This window comes from Silene latifolia, chromosome 9 (assembly GCF_048544455.1).
Source record: "Silene latifolia isolate original U9 population chromosome 9, ASM4854445v1, whole genome shotgun sequence".
NCBI classification, from domain to species: Eukaryota; Viridiplantae; Streptophyta; class Magnoliopsida; order Caryophyllales; family Caryophyllaceae; genus Silene; species Silene latifolia.
In genome coordinates this window covers 19,395,419-19,417,315 of record NC_133534.1, presented here as the reverse complement: position 1 = coordinate 19,417,315, position 21,897 = coordinate 19,395,419, and the positions used below count along the sequence as shown (strand labels likewise).

The 21,897-nt window shown below is 31.6% G+C and overlaps 2 long non-coding RNA genes across 2 annotated transcripts; both read right to left on the bottom strand.

The window, feature by feature from the left end:
* On the bottom strand, positions 1-2,281 carry LOC141602489 (uncharacterized). Its single transcript, XR_012524474.1, has 5 exons — positions 2,207-2,281; positions 1,048-1,213; positions 754-896; positions 309-376; positions 1-225 (listed from the first exon to the last, which is right to left on the bottom strand). It is a non-coding gene; the product is annotated as an uncharacterized LOC141602489 (long non-coding RNA).
* Positions 2,282-3,704: 1,423 nt separating this feature from the next.
* On the bottom strand, positions 3,705-5,312 carry LOC141602488 (uncharacterized). Its single transcript, XR_012524473.1, has 4 exons — positions 5,089-5,312; positions 4,439-4,540; positions 4,128-4,315; positions 3,705-4,006 (listed from the first exon to the last, which is right to left on the bottom strand). It is a non-coding gene; the product is annotated as an uncharacterized LOC141602488 (long non-coding RNA).
* Positions 5,313-21,897: the final 16,585 nt, after the last annotated feature.

The following is a 21,897-nucleotide window of genomic DNA, read 5'->3' as shown; positions in this document are numbered from 1 at the left end:
ATGATACTAGTGAATATCATTGCCATTGACATTAAGCGTCAAACTTTGCAGAGTTGCCAGATAGTACTGAATTAATTACAAGAATGCAATGACTTCTGATAATTAAGGGTCAATCTACAATGACGAAACAGATCACTAATTGAAATAATTGAAGGGTTGGAGAGGATACTTACCCATGTTTCCTCCTTTAACTTCCCTAACATCCCCGGTGAATATATTATCGGACTAATCAATAACCAAACCACACGAGTTAAAACCGATTGGACATCTCTGAATCTATATAAACTACAGAACTAAGTGCTGTTTACCAGGTTATTTGAGTTGGCAAGTTACATAATGAGCCCTGATCAAACTCGCCCTTCCTGAGGTTCATCACCTGCAATTAAGTTTATAGAAAATGATTTTCGGGTGTATATTATGTAAGAACAGATACCTGGACAATCACAGTTCATCAAATTAGCCAAACACAATGAATGAAGTTAAAAGCATTCTACCTATTTCATATCATCCTCATAATTAGTATTATTAAATTTGATATCAACAACTACATATCTAATTAGAGCAGTTTGGTACACGTAACCCATCAATAATACATCGTTAGTATAGTAAATAACATCGGTCAGGAAATAATTTATTGAAATAACATAATTGACGATATCAGTGGGGTATGTCTCTCGGTCCATATTAGCATTAGAGTGAGTCTCATACGAGAGTAACTAAACCCAAAGTAGCAAGAATAGAACACCAAAATACCTTGTTGTTTCCGTCGCTATCATCAGAATCAGCAGCATCATCGCATATTAACTCATCATCATCATCACCAGAGAATGAAGATGAGATGATAAAATGACCATCTTCATCACCCAACAATAAGACCGAGTCCCCAATTTCGCTGTCTGAAGGATATAGTTATTGGAGTTGGTAAATAGAGTGAAGCAGCAGCAGATGAATGAAGAAAAAGAGTGGAATGATCCATGAACCACATAGCATTTACAAATCAGTCGAACAAGAGCGAAACATAAAGTAAAACAAATTATAACAGCGGACCTTGATCATAGTCTAAAACAGATCTCCTTCTTCACGATAGAACTGAGTACACCAGAAATTACAATGGCGGACACCACCGCTCACTGAGAATTTTTGAAACCGCACTTTCCTCATTCCCTTTCTCCTTTGTCTCCTGATGTATGGCCAAAGCCCTAAAACGCTTCACCTGCATATGATAAAAAAAGAAACATTACTACATGGGTTCAAACTATATCATACCACTTAAAGAATACTACTTATTTTTACTTCAGATAACCTATTTGTTAGGCCTATTCCTAAGCTTAACTCCATTTCAATTAGCTTTTTCCACCAACTTGTCCATATTTTTCAGACAATTTGTTCACGGGTTACAATAATTTTAATAATTAAGTGTAGATAGATTTAAAAGAACAAGAATGGTGTCGTGGTATAGTTCTAGGAAAAATACTGGAACAAATACCAGGCATGCTTCTCAAAGTCCACCATTCACACTCACACTGACACCGACTACAGAAAGCAAGGGTTTCACAGTTGGCCAAAGTCCATCAGATTTTGTGGATGAAAATGGAGAAAGAGGATGGTTAGAATGAGTGAACGGGAGGAAAATAGGAGTTGTCAGAGAGCTTTAGATAGAAAAAGTAAATTGAATACAGTAGAAGTACTGTTGGAGTTGGCAGCACACAATATATACCAGCAATTTACCCTTTCAGAGCCCGAGTCACTCTATCCGACATGAATCATACCAACAAACAACAATCAATTGATGCCTCATTTTCTGAACTCGTATTTCTAATTCATACCCAACAAAATCAAAACAAGCCATGATAATAATCAAACAAGCAAAAAAAAAAAAAAAAAAATAACCCCAGAGCAAATAAGCAGTAAAGGAGCATATAAATCCAAGTAAAAAAATTTGCAAAACGAACTGAAGTTGGGTAAAAGAAATTCGGACAAAATGTGATTAAATGAACTTGGACATTCAACACAACCACGAACGAAGCAATCGAAAGCAACCAGATATTGAAAACGCAACACATTAACCCAAAGATCCAATGATAAAAAGATTGCAATTTTCAACATAGACATCAATCGGGTGATTGATTGAATTATGGTACATATCTGGGAAAATTGTGACTAAGAATAGATTGGCGAAGGTGTAGAGATTTATAAGTAGACTTACATATCATAGATGCAATGAATTGAAGAATCTTTCATAGCAATCGGACTCGGGATTATACACGGAACACATCTGTGCAAAGACCAAGGCCCGCATCGACACCGTAAAAAGCCGCTTATGCTTGCGTAAATAGGGCGAATTATAAAAGGACAAACACATCGCTAGAATATGAATCACTCAGTAAAGTCCGAGACATTAATATTTGGAATTGATTTGATTTATGCCATAAATAATAATAGCCAAATACCAAAATGATAGAACATAATACGACTCCGATAGCACCGCCTAACCCAAACCGCTTGATCATCTCGAAATGCTATGACCTATAATCGAACGTTGTGCAAGCTATCTCAAGGCGTCCTCTCCAACAACCGTCGGAAAACGATCATTACAATCATCAATCGGACATGAAGCCACATATTTGCTACAACAGTTTTCAATCAATAGGATTGTGGGGATTATTTCTACTCTAATCCTAGCATTTCCCCAACATTACAACAATAACATAAAGTATAATTCACAGTCCAACAATCAAATAAATTAGCAAAATAAACCCTAATAAAATACCCTAAAGCAATCAAGAAATCCCAGAACACAAACCACTAATAAAAACAAAGAAATGAGGGATGAAGCACATAATTAATTTCAATTTAAAACTTATGAACAATATAGTTTTATGAGAAGTCATCAATTGCTTTATCTTATTGATGATTGATTGTATGATTAACATTATAGTCAATCGTAACAACAATCATCGATTGAACATTGACTGTCATCTCGGTTTCCTAAACCAAATAATTACCTCACAACAACAATCCTTGCACGAATAATCCACTTTTTAAGAACAATAATAAATATCTAAGCTCCGTATGCCGAGCCTCGAGAATCGCGATAGAAGATGATGTTGGATTGGGGAGGACAACAGCAGAAATCAATCTAAAATGAATAAATGAATCAATCTAAACTGAATAATCAAATAAATAAATAACAAAACAAAATACAATGGCAGATGAATAACACCTTACCTATCAAATTAAATCTTGGGGAAAAAAAACATTCATACAAAATGTTATTAAATGAATTTGGACAATTAACACAACCAAGATACAAGCAATCAAAAGTAAATCAGCAAATGAGAGAAAAATAATAAATGAAATCGTGAAAAATTAGCAATGCCTACACCTACCGATGTAATTGTAATAAGTCGCACCCGATCTCGATTCACGATCTCTGTTAAAACCGTGTGCAATAAAATGATGATTGATGACAGATGAAGTAAGAAGCAATCAAGAAAGAAGAAGGAAAGGAGAATAAAAGAGGAAAAGGTAACAAGGAAGGAGAAGGAGAATGGGAGTAAGAGATAATGAAAGAAGAATAGAGAAGTGTAAAGAAAAGAAGAAAGAGCAAAACACTGCTCATCACGAGGGACGCACAAGAAACACTGCTCTACTGTTCATAAGCAACTAATTTCCACAACTTCACACATTTATAAGGGCTTTAGATGTAGATCCTTTAGAGCTCAACATGTTCCCCATCAACAAATCTATTTTGATTCGCAAGATAAATGCAATAATAATGCAGGGTAACTTAAAACTAACTCACAGAAAATCAAATCACTGTACATGAAATCAACTCTGACTCTACCACCATTGTCGTGGTTTGAATAGAACGCGGGGGATCATGTATAATCACGACAGAACACGATCAGGCCAAGTATCAAAACAGCTGAGGGTTCTTGTCTCTTTCAATATAATCCCTGATGATAAAATCTTCAATTCTCTTCTTTATTGCCTTGAAGTCAGACTGTTAATGACAAACAAAGAGAGTATTATTGCGGTGTTACCAAAAAAAAGAAAAAACTTCTGTTAACTAATGGGCTTCCAAGTTCTAACACCATCAAATATCGTTATTATATCAGGTGTACCTTCAAAAGTGTCAAACTCATGGGTATAGTCTCAAAAGTCTCAAAGATCGTTATTGTATCAGGTTAACTAAGGGGCTTCCAAGTGCATTGACAACACCAACGGCAGAAATCGCTTCCTTTTATACAGTTAAAACTTGCATCTATATTTAGCAAAGACTAAATCAAATCCACCGAGGAGTAACATGTTTCTCCGGGTAAAATGAACCAAAACACGTCAGCTACTAAAGACTATGTTGACTGGATTGGCTATGTTACAAGATACAAATAGACACACGCATGTCAAGACAGTCACAAATAGAGAATCCGCTTACTCACAATTGATTCCACGCTAGCAATACCTGTGATCAACCCTACATCAGTGTCAAATACATTGCTGACAGAAGCTGTTATGATATTTAAGCCCTGTTGGATACCTGTGAATTAAGAACATAAGAGCACGCCAAGATTTCAAGAAACATTACTAAGATCTAGTTTCCCAAAGCACTAATTAATGAATCAGAAAAGGTCAAATGTAAACACTCCATTCTAATTCCTTTGTGAATAGAAAAGTCAGGGTCAATTTCTGCACCCAAAAAAGTCAGGGTTGTTCGAACATAAGATATTCTATTCCCAGGAATAGAATAACGTTTGAAAATGTATAGGGTCAATTTCTCCAGCCCGAACATAAGATCATACATTTTCTGAATTTCTACACCCAAAAAAAAACGACTCAAAATAACAACAAGAAACCATCGCTGTAAGAAAGATCATATCATCAAACAAACCCCTCATTAATTACCATAATTACATCAAACAAATGAAATTGAGACGAACCTTAGAACATGTAGATCACGCAATCAATCAATCAGCTCTAAAAAAACGCAATACATGAACAATTAACACTAAATCGAATCACAAGACACAACCCCAATTAATTTCTAACCACAAACGGAATAATATACCAACGAAATTAATCACTAACCTCTGTTAAACCGGTGTGCAAATGAAACGATTAATCGTATTGTAAAAATTAATTAAGGTACGGAGAGAGAATGAAGGAAGAGGCGAGACTGAAAGGGAAGGAGAATGAAAGAGGAAGAGGTGAGCAGGAAAGAGAAGGAGAGTGAAAGATTAGGGTAGCAGGAAGAAGAACAAAGAATAAGAAATGAGGAGAGAGGGAGTAAAGTTGAGATTGCTGTTCATCACGCGGGATGCACGAAAGTTACTGTCCTACTGTTCATAAGCAACGTTTTTTAGAAACTTTGGACATTTATAAGGGCTTTAGATAGATACTCTCTTTTAAATTACCAGATACATACCTATAGTTAGCTAGGTACACTCTTTAAATTAGCAGATAATATAAAGGTAAACATGTAGTTTCAAAGAAGAAAGTGTATGTAGACATGGGGAAAAACTAAAACATGATATTATGGCCTAGAAACTATGATGGCCTCTGAATTTGCAGCTGGTAAGTAACTTAACAAATGGTCAAAAATACGGTCTCATGTAGTGTTTTTAGTGAGACGGCTCCATTTAGCTACAAATTGTCAAAAAATACGGTCTCATGTAGTGTTTTTAGTGAGAGGGTTCCATTTAGCTACTTAATATATTTACTAATAATATATTGAATCAGGTCCTTGTTGATGTACCTGCCACATTTTTTGACAATTTGTAGCTAAATGGAGCCATGGCTGATCACATAAATAAATAAATAAATAACACAATTAGTCTTATGTAAGACGGTTGCGCGTGAATTTGTACAACGAGAAAATCAAGTAATGAGGCGTATAACAATTCACAGGTATAAAAGTAGAATTAGATGTTAACCCACTACTGAAATGAGCACGAGATGCATACACAGTTGACTGCTATATTCCGAAAAACAAGAATCACCATTTACCAGCAATCAAATGATTATCATTTATCACAATACCCTTCTGTTCCAATCATTTGTTTATGTATGATTAAGAGGTAAAGAAAAGATAAAAAGAGGGAGAAAGAAGAAACAAACAAGTTAACAAAGGAATGAACACAAAGACTTGTCATCAGCATCTTTTTTCCATAAATAGTCAATCCAATTGGTAATGCAGACCTTTATGCTACTTTCTTTTCCTGCATCACTTCTAATCCCAAGTGAACTTCCCCTCCAAAGTCTGCTTGTAAGCATACAGTCCCTGAAGAGGTGGTACGCTGTTTCTACAACCTGCACATTTTGACAAAGCACATAGTTTGGGACAACATCCAATTTTCGCTTCATCATCTCATGCCTGGTCGAGATGGAGCTTGTCAAGATTCTCCATAGCAGAATTTTCCATGAGTTTGGGCCAAGAAAGACCCAAAGTTTAGTTCTTATGAATTTTTTAATACAGTCCGGGATCCGAGCTTTGATATTCTGCTCAAGAGACCTCTTCCTGAAAGAGGAAGCAATAGTGTAACCACTTTTGGCATTATACTTTCCACTTGGAGTAAATTTCCAGATGATCTTGTCTTCCGAGCGTCAATTGCCTGTCGGTATAGCGCTAATCTTCGTGCTCCAAAATAACTCTGTCTCACCTTCGACTATAACTTGAATCTAGGCAGCAGGTTCCTTTTTATTGCATCAGCAACTCAACTGCAGTAACTCCTGCAAAATACAACCACTCGTTATATCAGGTTGGAAAATAAACTATGGAAATCGTCTTAAAAAGTACCAAATATAATAGATACACATGGAATTACTATCGGATCACATGGTATTACTACTAGTATACCATCTGTATCTGGGCTGGTATTTCGTGTATCCACGATCGAAAGATCAATTACGACCACCAAACTGGCCACCACCACCACGCCTGGCCTACTGCCAGCACCACCACCACCATCCCTGAACTACCCCACAGCCAGCCCCGTCCCTGCCATCAACAGCAACATTACCATAACCTATTTGGTATGGCTGGTTTTGGTGTCGGATATGGATACAGATAGACCCACATGAATCACTTTTTTCAGGAACATGGACTTTGTACTAAACTGACGATATGAATGCGGGGAAATGTCTTCAAAACATAAATCCACATTTATAAACTATAACTAGTTTTGTGGTCCGTGAAATTCACGGGATGTTTTGTTTTGAGTGTGATGTTTCTAGTGTTTTTAGTAATTGAAGTTTTATAAAAGATCAAAACATATAGTAGCCTCACCCTATGAATAAGTCATCATTGATTGCGTACTAAGATTACGGGCATTTACATGTTAACATAAGATCAAAGTCGATAAATTAAATAAGCCAAAGTAGGTGAATATTGCTATTTTTTCGAAGGTAAAATGATGGGAAAAAAAACAAATACCAAAATAAAATATACATTTGGAAAAAAAACAAAAAAAAAATTATTAATCATTCACGTTGATGTCGTCAATCTTGTAGTCAGTCTCCAATATATAGTTATTTAAGCTATCCTAGTATTTTACTTCTCCATATAGTTTTCTTTTTCCAACGAATCGACCATATAATAAAAAAAGTAACTCAGTAATTAGTCTGAATTAACCAACAAAATGGTGAAATTTGTTTTATGCAATATTATCGTTGTTAACTTAAGTTTCCTCTTAAATAGTGAAAGAAAAAAGGAATGAGAATGAAGTCGTAGAGATGTAAGTATATTATCTTTGAATAACTCAACACCACAAATCTTGATAGCCCCTAAATGAGAACAAAACAAACACAAACGATAAAATTAAAAATGTGATGAACATTTCATAACCCAATGGAACTTACATAAAAAGTAAATAAATTAGTTAATAATTTTAAAACCTTAATACACTTCGCTTGATGTTAATAGAATGATAGGAAAGTTTAGTGATACAATTAGTTCTACTGACGATGGAGATAAGAAAAATTTTGGCTTATAAATTTTTTCTTCCATAAAAAATATATAAAGAATTGAGGATGTGTTTTATGACTTTTGAGCATCCTTTTTTCATTATTATCAAAATTAATATAGGTATAAATATGAATCAAGGTTCACGACTTTTGAGCATAATTTTTCCTTATTATGAAATTTAATATAAACATTAATAAGGAATAAAGAGAAATGGAATGTATAAGTTTTGCTTGATTATTATTATTATAATTTATTTTTGTACAAGATTCACTTTACAAGAGATTGATTTAAGATGTTGTCTTATTATGTAATTAAAATATGACATGTAAATGATGATAGTTAGTTCTGCTTGCCTTTTAATTAGATTTATATATTTTATATTTAGATTATTGAGTTATAGATTTTTCTCATTATTATGAAATTTAATATAGACATAAATATGGCGCAAAGGAAAAATGGAATGTAAAACATTTGCTTTATTATTATTCTTTTTTTTTAAAAAAATCCACTTTGCATAAGAGTGGTTTAGAAATTATCTTATGAAATTTAAAATATGACATTCAGTTAATGGTAGATAGTTTGGCTTACTTTTTAATTATAGATTATAGTTTTATAAATTCAATTATTATTCCATGCATGTCATATTGTCAATATAATTAAATAATCAATAAAAATGAATAAGAATTAATGGGGTGTGAAAATGTCATGAGAAATGGAATTGAATGTTCTAAGCTACCCTTTTAATTAGATAGTATAGATTTCATGCAATGTTATTGATAATTGAGTATGTCATCTTCCTGAAATTTCAATACAGACACAAAAACAATAACTAAATAATATTCATACTATTAATAAATTTAAAACATAATAAGGATAAAAAGCGAAAGAATTCATTTAATTATCTATATATGTATACTTTACCTACCAACTTTTTGAATAAAAATGAAAATTAGGATTGTTATAATAGTTATATAGGAAATTTTTTGTTATTAATTATTGATTAATTTCAACAATTTATTCGAGGGAAGAGGAACGATTTTGTGAATTAAAAGGGAGATAAAAAAATTATGATAACTACAAATTATAATGATGGTGAGAGAAAACCAAAAAACTCATCCTATTAAATAAAATAAATTAAAGGTTAAATAAATAAGTAGATTAATAACCAAATTTATGAGAGGAAAATAAAAAGTTTGTATTAATTTATTTTGTGTGTTTGCAATTAATATTTTTTTAAATTTTTTTGTACTTATAAGCATGTGACAGTTTTAAAGATAACTTTTTAATACATAATCTAGACTTTTATAATATTGTATAAATAAATAATCAAGTAATTAATATAGATGAATTAGTATCTACATAAAAAATCGACATGTGGATTAAAAATTAAATGTTTTAAGTAGCCTTTTAACTATAGTGTATAGATGCAATTTTTTTTGTTTTCAACTTCATTTATTCTTCTTCGTTCTTAATTTCATGTATTCGGTTTTTTTTTTATTTCGAATAAATATAATACTATTCCATATGAAATATCTTGAAATTATTAACTTATAGTTAATGCGTATTTTTTTTTGTAGTTTTTTTTAGTTAATTAAGTTTAAAGCTAATGGAATATGTATGGATTTTTAAAGGAAATAAGTGAATTAAATTAATGCAATATAATAATAAATTGATAATCCATGTCATATTAGTTTGTCAAGTCACATTGTTATTGCGTACGTGGCTTTTTTTCATCCTATGTGGCATTGTCTACGTGGCTTTTTTAGGCTAGCCTTTTAATAATGTTTTATAGATACCGTATTAATTATTTACAGGGTTTTTTTATAGTCAACTAGTTTTGTACCCGCGAAAATCGCGGGCTTGTTCTATTTGTCTCATTTATTTACTTTTGTTGACGTCCATCTTTAACTAAAATATAAAATATTTTTGTTATCGCGAATAAGCTATAAACCAAACATTTGTAAATATTTACTTCTTTTACATTATTTTTCATGATCATAGTAATATAGATATAAGTTTTAATTTGAATTTTATTTCCATATATTTTAATGTAGCTAATTTTATAACTATAAATGTTTGTTTAAATTTTTTACAAATTTGTTATTTTTATGTATTTATGATGTACGTCATAAATAATTAAGCTAAAAACGGTTGCGTCGTTAGGTCGATAAACAAAGCACTCCAAAATCGCGGTTACGTATCTGATAGGTTTTTTTAAGAAAGTTAAATAGATATTATTAATTTAACTTTTCCTCAAAATCTATACTTTTTATCAAAAATATACATGTAAAATAGAGAATCTTGCCGATGATGAATGATGATGCTTTGTAAGCCAACTAAAAGAGTAAAAAATATGTTTTCGTTTTTCACATTTAGATCCAAACATGTAATCTCCACTTTTTAATAGCCTCCTCACAATCAATAATCTGCAAATTGAGATAGTTAAAATTAAAATTAAAAATAAAATTAAATAAGCATCATCTTAATTAAAAAACTAACTATAAAACTTATTAAACGTTTAAAATTTTAAAATCTTAAAAGATAGAAATATGGGGTACTTTTAAGAAGACTATGAAAGTTTGAATCACTTGCACATATACCTTATTTTTCACTTTTTTGCAAGTGTGCTAATTACAATATTTAAAATGGTTTTGAAATAAATCAAAAGTAACAATATGAGAAATTGTGAAGCTTTATAATCCAAGTTATTGGATTTTTCATTTACCACATATAAGACCTTTTAGCTACTATCTTTATTACTAATAAGGATGTATATGGATAAATTTTACGATTTAAAATTTAAATAATGAGAGTAAATTCTTAATTTATTTTTGTAATTTAGTACATGATCTTATGGTTTCCACTAAAAAATATTATTAGTAGCTTTATAATCCAAATTATTAGACTTTTTATTTACTACATACAAGACCTTTTAACTATTATCTCTATGGTTAATGAAGAGTTAGATGGACAAATTGTACGATTTAAATGATGAGAGTAAATTGTTAATTAATTTTTATATTTTAAATCATGATCGGTATTATGATTTCCATCAAAAAATATTAGTAAATCTTATGAAGTATTTTAATAAATAAGTCTGATATAGCCTTAATATTAACCAATATAAAAATGACATGTGAATTAAAATTAGATGTTTTAAGTAGCCTTTTAATTATATTGTATTTTTTTTTTTTTACAAAAACATAGTTATAAAAAAAAAACAATTTACTAAGATCCTCTAAATTCGAATTAAAAACTAAAAATGTTTTGTTTTTATATCAAGTGAGACAATTACGTACCAAATAAGTTTTAGTATCATTAGAACATGGTTCAAGGACGGATAACAAGTTTTTGTTCAACTAAATCCTTCTGTTGCCTATACATTTCTCATGTAGTTTTTTTAACACACTATGTTAATATTATTAGAAGACAAATGAAGCATCACCTACAAAAATAGAATAAGAAACAAACATACATTTAACGATAATTCAATTGATCTTGTAAGAGGGTTTACATAAAGATAGTATAAAATAAATCTACCACAAAGCAATATTAGTGGATAAATTATAAAAAAAAAATGTGCATTTTACAATAAGTTTATATAAATTACACAAACAAAACTCGTAGAACATACCTTATGTATAAGTAATTAACTGCACAATCCAACTTTGCAATAATAAGAAATTGTACAATTCCATCTGCAAAAATAAATCAAGGTGAGAAATACAAATTGACATCAATAAAAGTTATTTAAACAATACCAAATAAAACACAAATCTTATGTATGATATAACTTTATTTTTTTCACAAACGCAAATGATTAATAAAAATTATATGCAATGGAAAGTTTCAATAACATATGAATATGTCAAAAGGTTAGAAAAAGAGGGTAAGAAATAAAAGTGCTTATTTTAAAGACTTTACTTATATTAACTTAGCATCAAATAAGGAGTAAATTTTAGGGGGAGAAATGAATCATTAAAAAGGAAAAGGAAGAGCTAAAGAGAAAATGAAGAGTTAGAAATGAATAAGGGGTCATAAACGTGTTAATGAATATTATTAATTAGTCACATATTATCAAATGAAAGTTTCTTAGTGATTCTATGTTGTCGCATGTCTTATACATATGCTCAAGGTAGCCTTTTTATATTATTGTATAGATATGACATGTAGATTATGGTAGGTAATTTAGCACGCCTTTAAGTTAGATATATAGATTTTGTATTTAGATTATAGAGTTACTGATTTTACATACATATATAAATATGGAGCAAGGAGAAATGTAATGTAAAAGGTTGCATGAGAGTGGTTTATAAATTATCTTATGAAATTAAAATAAGACATATAGTTGATGGTTGATAGTTTGGCTTAATTTTTAATTATATTTATGATTATTATTATTTTTATTAAATCCACTTTGCATGAGAGTGATTTAAAAATTATCCTATGAAATTAAAATTATCTAAATTTGGTTTTTTACCATTAATTATGAGAGTAACTTTTAAATGTGGAATTGATATTTTTTTTTTTCATGTGTACTATTATGCTAGTATTTCCACGTGGACTATATTTTGCCACGTCACAAATAATTGTTGTCATGTCACATTTGTCTACGTGGCGTTTAGTGTCTAGCCTTTTAATAATATTTATAGATAGAGGCTCCGATCGTGAAATGCGGAGTACTGTTTAAAATCATTAAATGTTATAAACCGCCACTTTCGCTATGTGGTAATCTCTTTACCAAGTGAAGCGGTCTAAATGTCAAATTGACAAGGGCCAAGTAAAAGTTTTCGACCCATTTCCTTGAGTGTCCCTTTCAAAACGGACACGTCCATAGATGTAAAAAGTCGAAGCAACAATGGTCATAACCAAAAGCCATAAATCACTTTTGTAGGAGACTTAACCACCCCCTACCTTCTCTAGTTGAATAACGCTTCCCCCCACAACCACTCTAGATACACATGTTAGTATCTCAGATACATATCAATACTTCAGGATACACAAATTCATTTGTGTGTCTAGAGTAATTGATATGTGTTTCTGGGAGTATTGATATGTGTATCTAGGGTCATATATGTTGGGCATCTTATCCAACACTGTTTCATACTACATTTCGACATACACATATTTGAACCCATGTAGATACAACTAACTCCACTGACTACTTTAGTTGAATCGAATCTCGTAGTATACGCACAAACCTGGCAAATTCTTTGTATAAATTTAAGCCTTACTTCAAGCTCTCAAATTTCTTTCCACCAAGTGAAACCCCCTTGATAGGATGCTTTGGCCATTTTATATGCACAAATGCGGTGCTTAGCCTCTATATCCGTATACGTGTTGCCCTCACTTGCCTGCAATTGGTTACCATGTTAGTATCACTTGCCTGCAATTTGTTACCATGTTACCTTTTTACTTGAAAAAATAAAGCAAATGAAGAAACCCAAGTTGATTAAGTTAGTGTTGATGATGTCTTAAGACAAATTAATCTCATTTGTTATTTAATTGTGTGCCTCTTAAGTTTAACCATGTAGCATGAAGCTTCAATTGTCAATTCAAGGTTATCGATCAAGAATGTCATCATGAAGATCAAAGATGAAGATTGTCATTAGTTCTAATGTCATGTGTTGTAAGGTGATCGTTTAACACGAATTTACGTTTAGGTGCAAAAACAACAGTTCAGTCAACTGTTAATTAAGGCTCGTCTTTGAAAGAAATATTTCAAAAATATTTGAATCTTTGTTAAAGTGCTTTCAATGTTCACAAATGTTTTTTGGAAATATTTTGAAGTCTTTTAAAGAAAATAAAGCTTTCAATGTCTTGCTAAGGAGTTTGCTTGCACAATAAGACACTTACTATAAATGGGTTGTTTGCTTTTTACATTTATGGAAATGTTTATGGTTCCCATAAACACAACCATTTATGCTTGTTTCTTATTGAAAAACCCAACCCATATTTGTGTGTGTGCACAATCTGATTTCTTGCAATCTTAGGCACCGATTTCTTGAGGAAGAATACTCGGTTGCTTGGTGAAGAATTCGGATGGCTTGTGCATGGTGCCCAAGCAAACTACTTACATTATTTTATTCACTTGTGCTTATGAGTGTAAGATATTTTAATGTGTAAAGTTTACTACTTGGACATTATAAATAGCTTGCTTAATTCATTTTTATAAGTGTGCAATAACGAGTTTAAAACTGGAAAAAGACTTAAGCTTTCAATCGAGTAAATTAAACTTTGCAAAACCGTTTATCATTTCAAAATCTTTGAATAATTTGCAAGTTTGTTTATTTATCTTTTGAGTCTTTTATTGAGTTATTGTATTGCACCTAGTCGTTTTAGTCGTGTTCAAGGATCCTGTGTTTTGTACTTAAACTTTATCTCCTCCGTTTATTGAGTGAACATCATTAAGATAAGTGGAGTCTTGTAACAACCGGGTAGAACCAAACCAAAGTCTTAGAATAGAGTTATCCTTAAGCATGAAGTCTTCGAAGCGGAGTAGCTTTTGAGCATGAAATCTTTCGGCGGAGTAGCCCAAAGCAAAAGTCTTATTGCGGAGTAGCTTTAAGCAAGGAGTCTTTCGGCGGAGTAGCCCAAATCAAAAGTCTTGGAAGCGGAGTAATTTTTAAGCATTAGCAAGCGGAGTAGGTTGGGGAGTTTTTTTATTATTCGGGGTGGTCTTAGTTTGTATGAGTTTACTTCTGAGACGTTTAATAAAATAGTGCTGGATGTAGGTCACGGAGTAGTGACCGAACCAGTTTTTAAAAACCTCGTTTGTCGTGTCTATTTCGTTTTATTTCCGCTGTACACTTTACTCACGTTTTTATCTACAAAATCAAATGTTGAGTACACTGTAACTTCTTCTTGCTGAATCGTTGTTGAATACTTCTAACTCTCTAGTTCTAAGTATCGACTTCTCTTTTCATCTAAGCATTGTTTAAAGTGTTTAAGAGTTTTAAAATAAGCTTTCATTAAGCTTAAATTTTTAAATAGACACCTAATTCACCCCCTCCCCCTCTTAGGTGCTCTTGCCCGTGACTCTTCAGCAAAGTTGAGCGTAAATCCATCACAAATTTTGTAAGAAGTCAATCGTACCTTACTAGTAGACATATCCAGAATAATCATACCTGCACGATTGTCCACACCAACGTATAAGCATTTTGTAGAACAACTGAAAAACTGGGTAAGGATAATGACCCCATATATTAGTAAGACATCTGATACGAATGACAGTCATGGCCGAACTTTAATTGCAAAGCTTGGCATCCCCATGACCAATTAACTTAGAGCCGATCAAGTCAGCCATAATACTTAAGGGAAGAAATCGGAAAATTGACTGGTGAAGTTAATCCGTGATATCGGAGCTCCATCAACGTCGACACATCCGTCGTGCGCCGACAAGCTCCAGCCAGTGCCCTTGAAAACTGTGGTGCCTCGTCGGTCCTCTGGTGTTAGCTGCAGAAGTGGTTGGTAGTGATGGTTTTATGGTGGATAAGAATGAGTAAGAATAAAATTAGGGATAAGAGTTAGTAGTGTCGTGTTGGACTTTGAAAATGGGATTTTTAACTTAGTTCGTACGGTTCACACCGTACTTTAGTTCGCACCTGACCCCACCCCTATATATATATATATATATATAATATTGTGGAGTTTCTTTGGAAGTCAGTTTGAGTGAACTTTATGTGCTCGTGGTGTGGCTTATGTCGTTCTCCCTATGGTTGATATTTCGGATGTTGCATCTCTTTTGTTTTCTCGGGTGGAGTATATCTTTGGTATTAGTTGTGGTATTTTTTGGAACACTTAATTTTTTTGTGATTTGTACTAGTGTTTGTATTTTAATGTTTTATGGTGTCAATTTAATTCTTTTTTGTTTGGTTCCAATGTTGGTTTTTTCTCGATCTTAATCCTCAAAGTCTTATTTACATCTCCGTTGAATCCCTTCCTTAACATTTTCTCCCTTTACCACTGTCGCTACTAGCTGCCACATTTAATGGTATTTCAAATTGACTTTTTTTATTTTGTATTTATCTGAGTGTTTTTTTTCCGTTGGACAATGTTGATCTTTGTTTTTTTCCTTCTAGAGTTGGTTCTCTCACCCAATTATTGACAACATGTTCAGGATGGAATCGGTTTTGTCTTTGTTTCTTTTACAAATGTAGTTCAGCGTGTTTAGGATGAAACCTGGTTTGTCGTCATTATTATTATTATTATTATTATTATTATTATTATTATTATTATTATTATTATTATTATTATTATTATTATTATTATTATTATTATTATTATTATTATTATTATTATTATTATTATTATTATTATTATTATTATTATTATTATTATTATTATTATTATTATTATTATTATTATTATTATTATTATTATTATTATTATTATTCATGGAGTAATAACTGATATATTGCAGTATGATGACAGTCTAGTGTACATTGCTAGTGGTGTTACGTTCATATACCTATTATTAGACTCTTCTAATAGTGAACTAATTAACATTTTAATATGAGTTCTTTTAGATCTAGTGCATGCATAACCAAATAAGAAATAAAATGAGAAAACAATGGTCCTTACATTATTGATGGTTTCGAAAATTTGGGCACAAATAAGGACACCTTCCTTATTTGTTCTTGAGCTCAAATTTTATGGATGATCCTCCTAAATCCCAAATATATAGATCCTCCTTTGATTGCACCAAAAACAAGTCCCTTAAAATAATATACTAATTAACTAGATTAGTGTATTATGAAACCTTAAATAGATTCTAATATTATCTCTATTACTACACTAGTAATCTAATGTTTATGATAATATTAGATGGACAATTTTAAAATATTCTAAAACTAGTTTTAGAGAGAAATGGGAGAGAAAAATGATAAGATGAATGAAGAGAAAAATGCATGAATGAAATTAGAGAACAATTTTCTCTAATAAGGAAGGGGGTGTCGGTTTGGAGAGGTAAAGAAGGCCAATGCATGGCCTCCACCTTTTCTTTTTCTCTTCTCCAAAATGTAGATGTGTAAGGCTAGTATAGAATAGGTATGATTATGTCATTTTATCACATAAAATAAATCATCCACTAACTCCTTCCACCCTCCAATTTTCGGTCCATATGTAAAATGGAATTCCATTTTATTTTGTCAATTTGTCACTTGTCACACAATATGTCACATGTAACATATAACATGTTATTAATTAATTTAATGCATATTTATCAAATAAATATCATTATATACATTAATTAGATTACATATAACAAATTGTCTAGTGATTCTTGATCACATAAATAAAATGGGTCATATAATTATAATTCACAAAATATTATAATTATAATTAATCATTCATTCTTATCTCAATTGTTTCATAAACAATAATCAGTTTTAGTAGTAAAATCTTTTAATTACTAAAATAAATCTTATTTAATCAATATAACAATAAGATATATATATTCTCACTCACTATCACAAATTTTTTAATTTTAAGGAATTAATTAATCTGTATCGTTTTACAATTAATTAATTAATCTATTAAGGGAATTGTTCTATAGGTGACCTTAAGGGATAAATTGATCACCACCGTCAAACGACAGTAATGTCAAACTCTATTTAGTCAATCATTACTGATTAATGTTGATCAGTTGACTACATAAATGAATCATCCCTTATGTATTCTTAACTTGAGATTTAAACATGTGATCGCACTATTGTTGAGGACACATACTCCAACAATCTCCCACTTGCCCGAAACAAGTGTGAGTCACCAATTCTCTTGTCCTATTACAATCTCCCACTCAATGCAAGGTGTCTTGCAGGTTGTACTTGCATTTGATCATATCTTGAATGGTTTCCTTGATCTGGAGAGTAACTGTCTGACCGGAATTATCTACCGTAGATACCTTCCGAGCGTGGCCACGCATTTTCAGTTCACTACTCCTCAAGTGACCCCGAGATTTTAAACAACCCTGACAAGGGAGTGGACAATTCCTATCGCACTATTTCCTTTGTATAGCCACAATTCATCATGACCCAAAATATACTCATTTGACTTCAGTTACGACAGTCGTAGAGTATAAATCAAAGCCAATCAGAAACTTGTGCCAACTTGGGCGAATAGTCTCTAGTCAAAAGAATTGACTCATAAGAATACTATAGTAGCTCTTGCCAAAACCAGGTTTTATGAATTTCCAGAACTCTATAAGCGGTCACTGCTAATAAGATGTGATGTTAAGTCACAAAAGCATAAGTGAGAATCTAATTCTTGGCTTATGAACTAATTACAATGATTCCATCGTTGTAATTCTTTTATGACTAGTTTAAGTCAACATACTTTATGTTTTGATATGAAAAATTTATAATGACAAGTTTTAGAACGAAAAATTTCCATAAACCGAGTGACTTGGGTTGCAAATCAAGCCACTAAAATTCAAATACAACTTTTTGTTCTTGAAAACAAAAGGAAATAAACTAATTTCCATGTCCAACTAGGAAACTAAAAGAGTTCTAAAACAACAAGTTCAAAATACAACAATAAAACGAAGACTATCATTATAAAGGCCAAGCTTCCATAGGTCTTCTACTATGGGCGACTACTCTAGCTTCCCTTGAAGAGCCTCCTTAGGCTTGCTTGTCTTTGCCTTTGTCTTTGCTCGGGTGCCCTTAAAAACAAATTAAAAAGGGTAAGAATCACAACTTGTATCCAAATACCAAAGTTGAGATTGAAATTCAAAACATAAATGATAGGGAGAATTTTATTTATTACCTACTAGAATAATCTTTTCAACTTTGATATCTCCAAGATATTTTGGGCAATTCCTCTTCCAATGTCCTACGCCATTACAATAATGACATTTGTCTTTGGAAGTAGCACCCCTTTTAGAAGAGCTTTTCACAGTTGCTTTTCCTTTTCCCTTGAAGGGAGTGAGTTTCTTGCTCTTACTAGCACTCCTTTTAAATTTCTCTTTGCTTTTGTTGTTAATGGCAAGCACATCCTTGGTTCAAATAACATCAAGACTCATATCTCTCTCAGCTTGCACAAACAATTTGTGCAATTCATAGAGAGAAGTCTTCATATTTTGCATATTGTAGTTTACCCTAAACTGCACATATGCCTTGACTTTGTTCAAGGAATGTAGAACTCGGTCTATAACGAGTTGTTCGGGAATGTTGACCCCTTGGATCTTAAGAGTCTCAACAAGCTCAATCAATTTGAGTACGTGAGAGCTAACCTTTTGGCCCTCTTTGATGTTGATTTCGAAAAATACGGAGGCCGCCTCATATTGGATTATCCTAGGAGCTTGCGAAAACATGGTCACAAGCTTGGTGTAGATCTCATAGGTCGTGCTCATTTTGATAGCACTCCTTTGGAGATCGGGCTCCATAGAGAAAATCAAGACGTTCTTGATAGCGGCCAACTCTTTTAGGTAAGCCTCGTAGGCTTCCCTTGCGCGGAGGTTGACCTAGTAGTAGGTGTGATAGGAGCGGCTTCGGTAAGGTAACGAAGCTTGTCGTCACCTTCCACGGCCAAACGGAGTTGCGCATCCCAATCGGCGAAGTTTGAACCATTCTTTTCAAGTTTACATCGATCCATAAAGGATCGGAGCCAAGAAGCATTGGGAAGTGGTGGAGCGTTTGCGCTAGGATGCGGATGAAATTGGAGCCGACATTGCAAACTAATCAAATTGACTAAAAAATAAAAAATGAAGGAATTATAAACATTTATCGTCTTAAAACTTGTAAATATTTTAAAACATGTCTTAGCATTTTCATAGTGACCTTTACCCAACTATGATAAATGATTCCGAGACCCAAAATTCATATTAACTTGGATATGAGCCAACGGGCCCTCTACACCTTTACTAATATAACTTGGTGGGTTAACCCTCTTAACCGATTCTACAATTAGAACTCTCGGTCGGTGATTTTACATTAAATTCATCTATAACCCGAACCTATTGCGGCTACGGTCGCAAAATACCTTCGTTGAGATCAACCAAATTTTCGAAGTGTAATAACTATTTATTATCCCACTTACCCAACGCCAATAAAAGCACTCCATAAAATCGTATTGTACCCCTTGTGAAATTGAGATTCATGGGCTCCTACTATTTGGCAATGCTAAGTCTCAATCTTTTAAAAGTAAAGGTCTTGTCAATTTATTATCTATCAATTTTAAGTGAACTAAAAGTCAAATTCTCGATAATTATAATTGACACGGTCGAAGACTCGATATGATATGCATGTGTTGTTATGGCGATTTGGCAATGCATACAACATATTAAAAGAAATGCAAAACAAATAATAAATTCCTAGTATGGCCATCCTAAAATAGAAAATCAAATTATCTATTACAAATTCGGAAAGCAACTCCCCTGGTCCCTTGAATCTTCAAGTGGCACACCTCCCTAGAACATCATCTTTGTCGGAACGCCTTTCCGAATGGCATCGTCTTGAAGAAACTCCGGAATTACAAATAATAATAAAAATGCATAGCTATTCCTATTATACATTTGTAAAATGAAAAACTAGTAAGAAATAAAAGTGATACGAGATCACATTAAAATTACAACCGAATCAATATTCCCTTACATTACGGGTAATACCGATTAAATCTAAGGCCATACTAAGATAAAATTACATAATTCAAAATTATACAAATAAAATATGACATTCAAAAATGAAATATGCAGCATTATAATATATGTCTATCATGCCAAATTATGTGTCAAATCGCCCTATTTAACTTATATCGATCATATAACCCGATTTTATGGAAATGCACGATTTTAACTTATTAAAAATCACTAAATAATACTAAAATCTAATTTTAGTCCAAGTTAATTATCCTAACACTCTTAAGTCTAAAAAATTAGTCATAATTCAATTTTTGACAATAATTCAACTTGATTTAATTTTATGCTCATTTTGACCCTAAAATCATAACATTTATGAAATAAATCCAAATTAAATTACAATAATTTCAAAATTTGAATTTTAAATTTTTGAACATTATGGAATATATCCATGACACTCATAATATCAAAAATAATGGTTAAAATTTTCGAATTTATTTCGAGAAAAATGTAGTTGCGATTTATCGGTTTTATTAAATAAAACATATAAAGTATACAAAAATTAATCTAATATATTTTACAACTTTATATCTGATAAGTAGGATATAAATTCAACCTAAAATAATTTTCTTATGTCATGTAATACGTTTTAGCTATTTATGCTAAAATAGTCACTATTTATGTTATTTTTACTCAAAAAAATCATAAATCATGTAAAATGAATCAAGTTCATCTTAAATTTTATACACAATGAGTAACATATGCATGTGACAACATATTAAAATTTTATGGCCTGTTTCAAAGTTTAACTATATTTAACCATTTTTCCTCCATTTAATTCATTTTTATCTCATAAAATCATAAATCATGCAAAATAAATAATATTTATATGAAATTTTATATACAATAAGTAAAATATGCATGTGAGGTCATATAAAAATTTCAAGGTCAAAGACTTAATTTAACTTTTTTTAGCATTTTAATTTCCATTTTAGTCATAAAATTGTAATAAAATAACTAAAAATCATTAAAATGAGCAATAAATACCATAAATCATAAAAATGACCTAAAACCATTTTAGGACCTGAATATATAATATGCAACAATATTTCGTGGCTTTATCTAATAAATCACAAATTTTTGGTTTTAATTAAGTTACTAATAACTCGAAAAAACTATAAATCGATTATGCATGCAACATCCTATGCTCAGATACCAATTGTTAGATTCATATACCTATTATTAGACTCTTATAATAATGAATTAATTAACATTTTAATATGAGTTCTTTTAGATCTAGTGCATGCATAACTAAATAAGAAATAAAACGAGAAAACAATGGTCCTTACATTGTTGA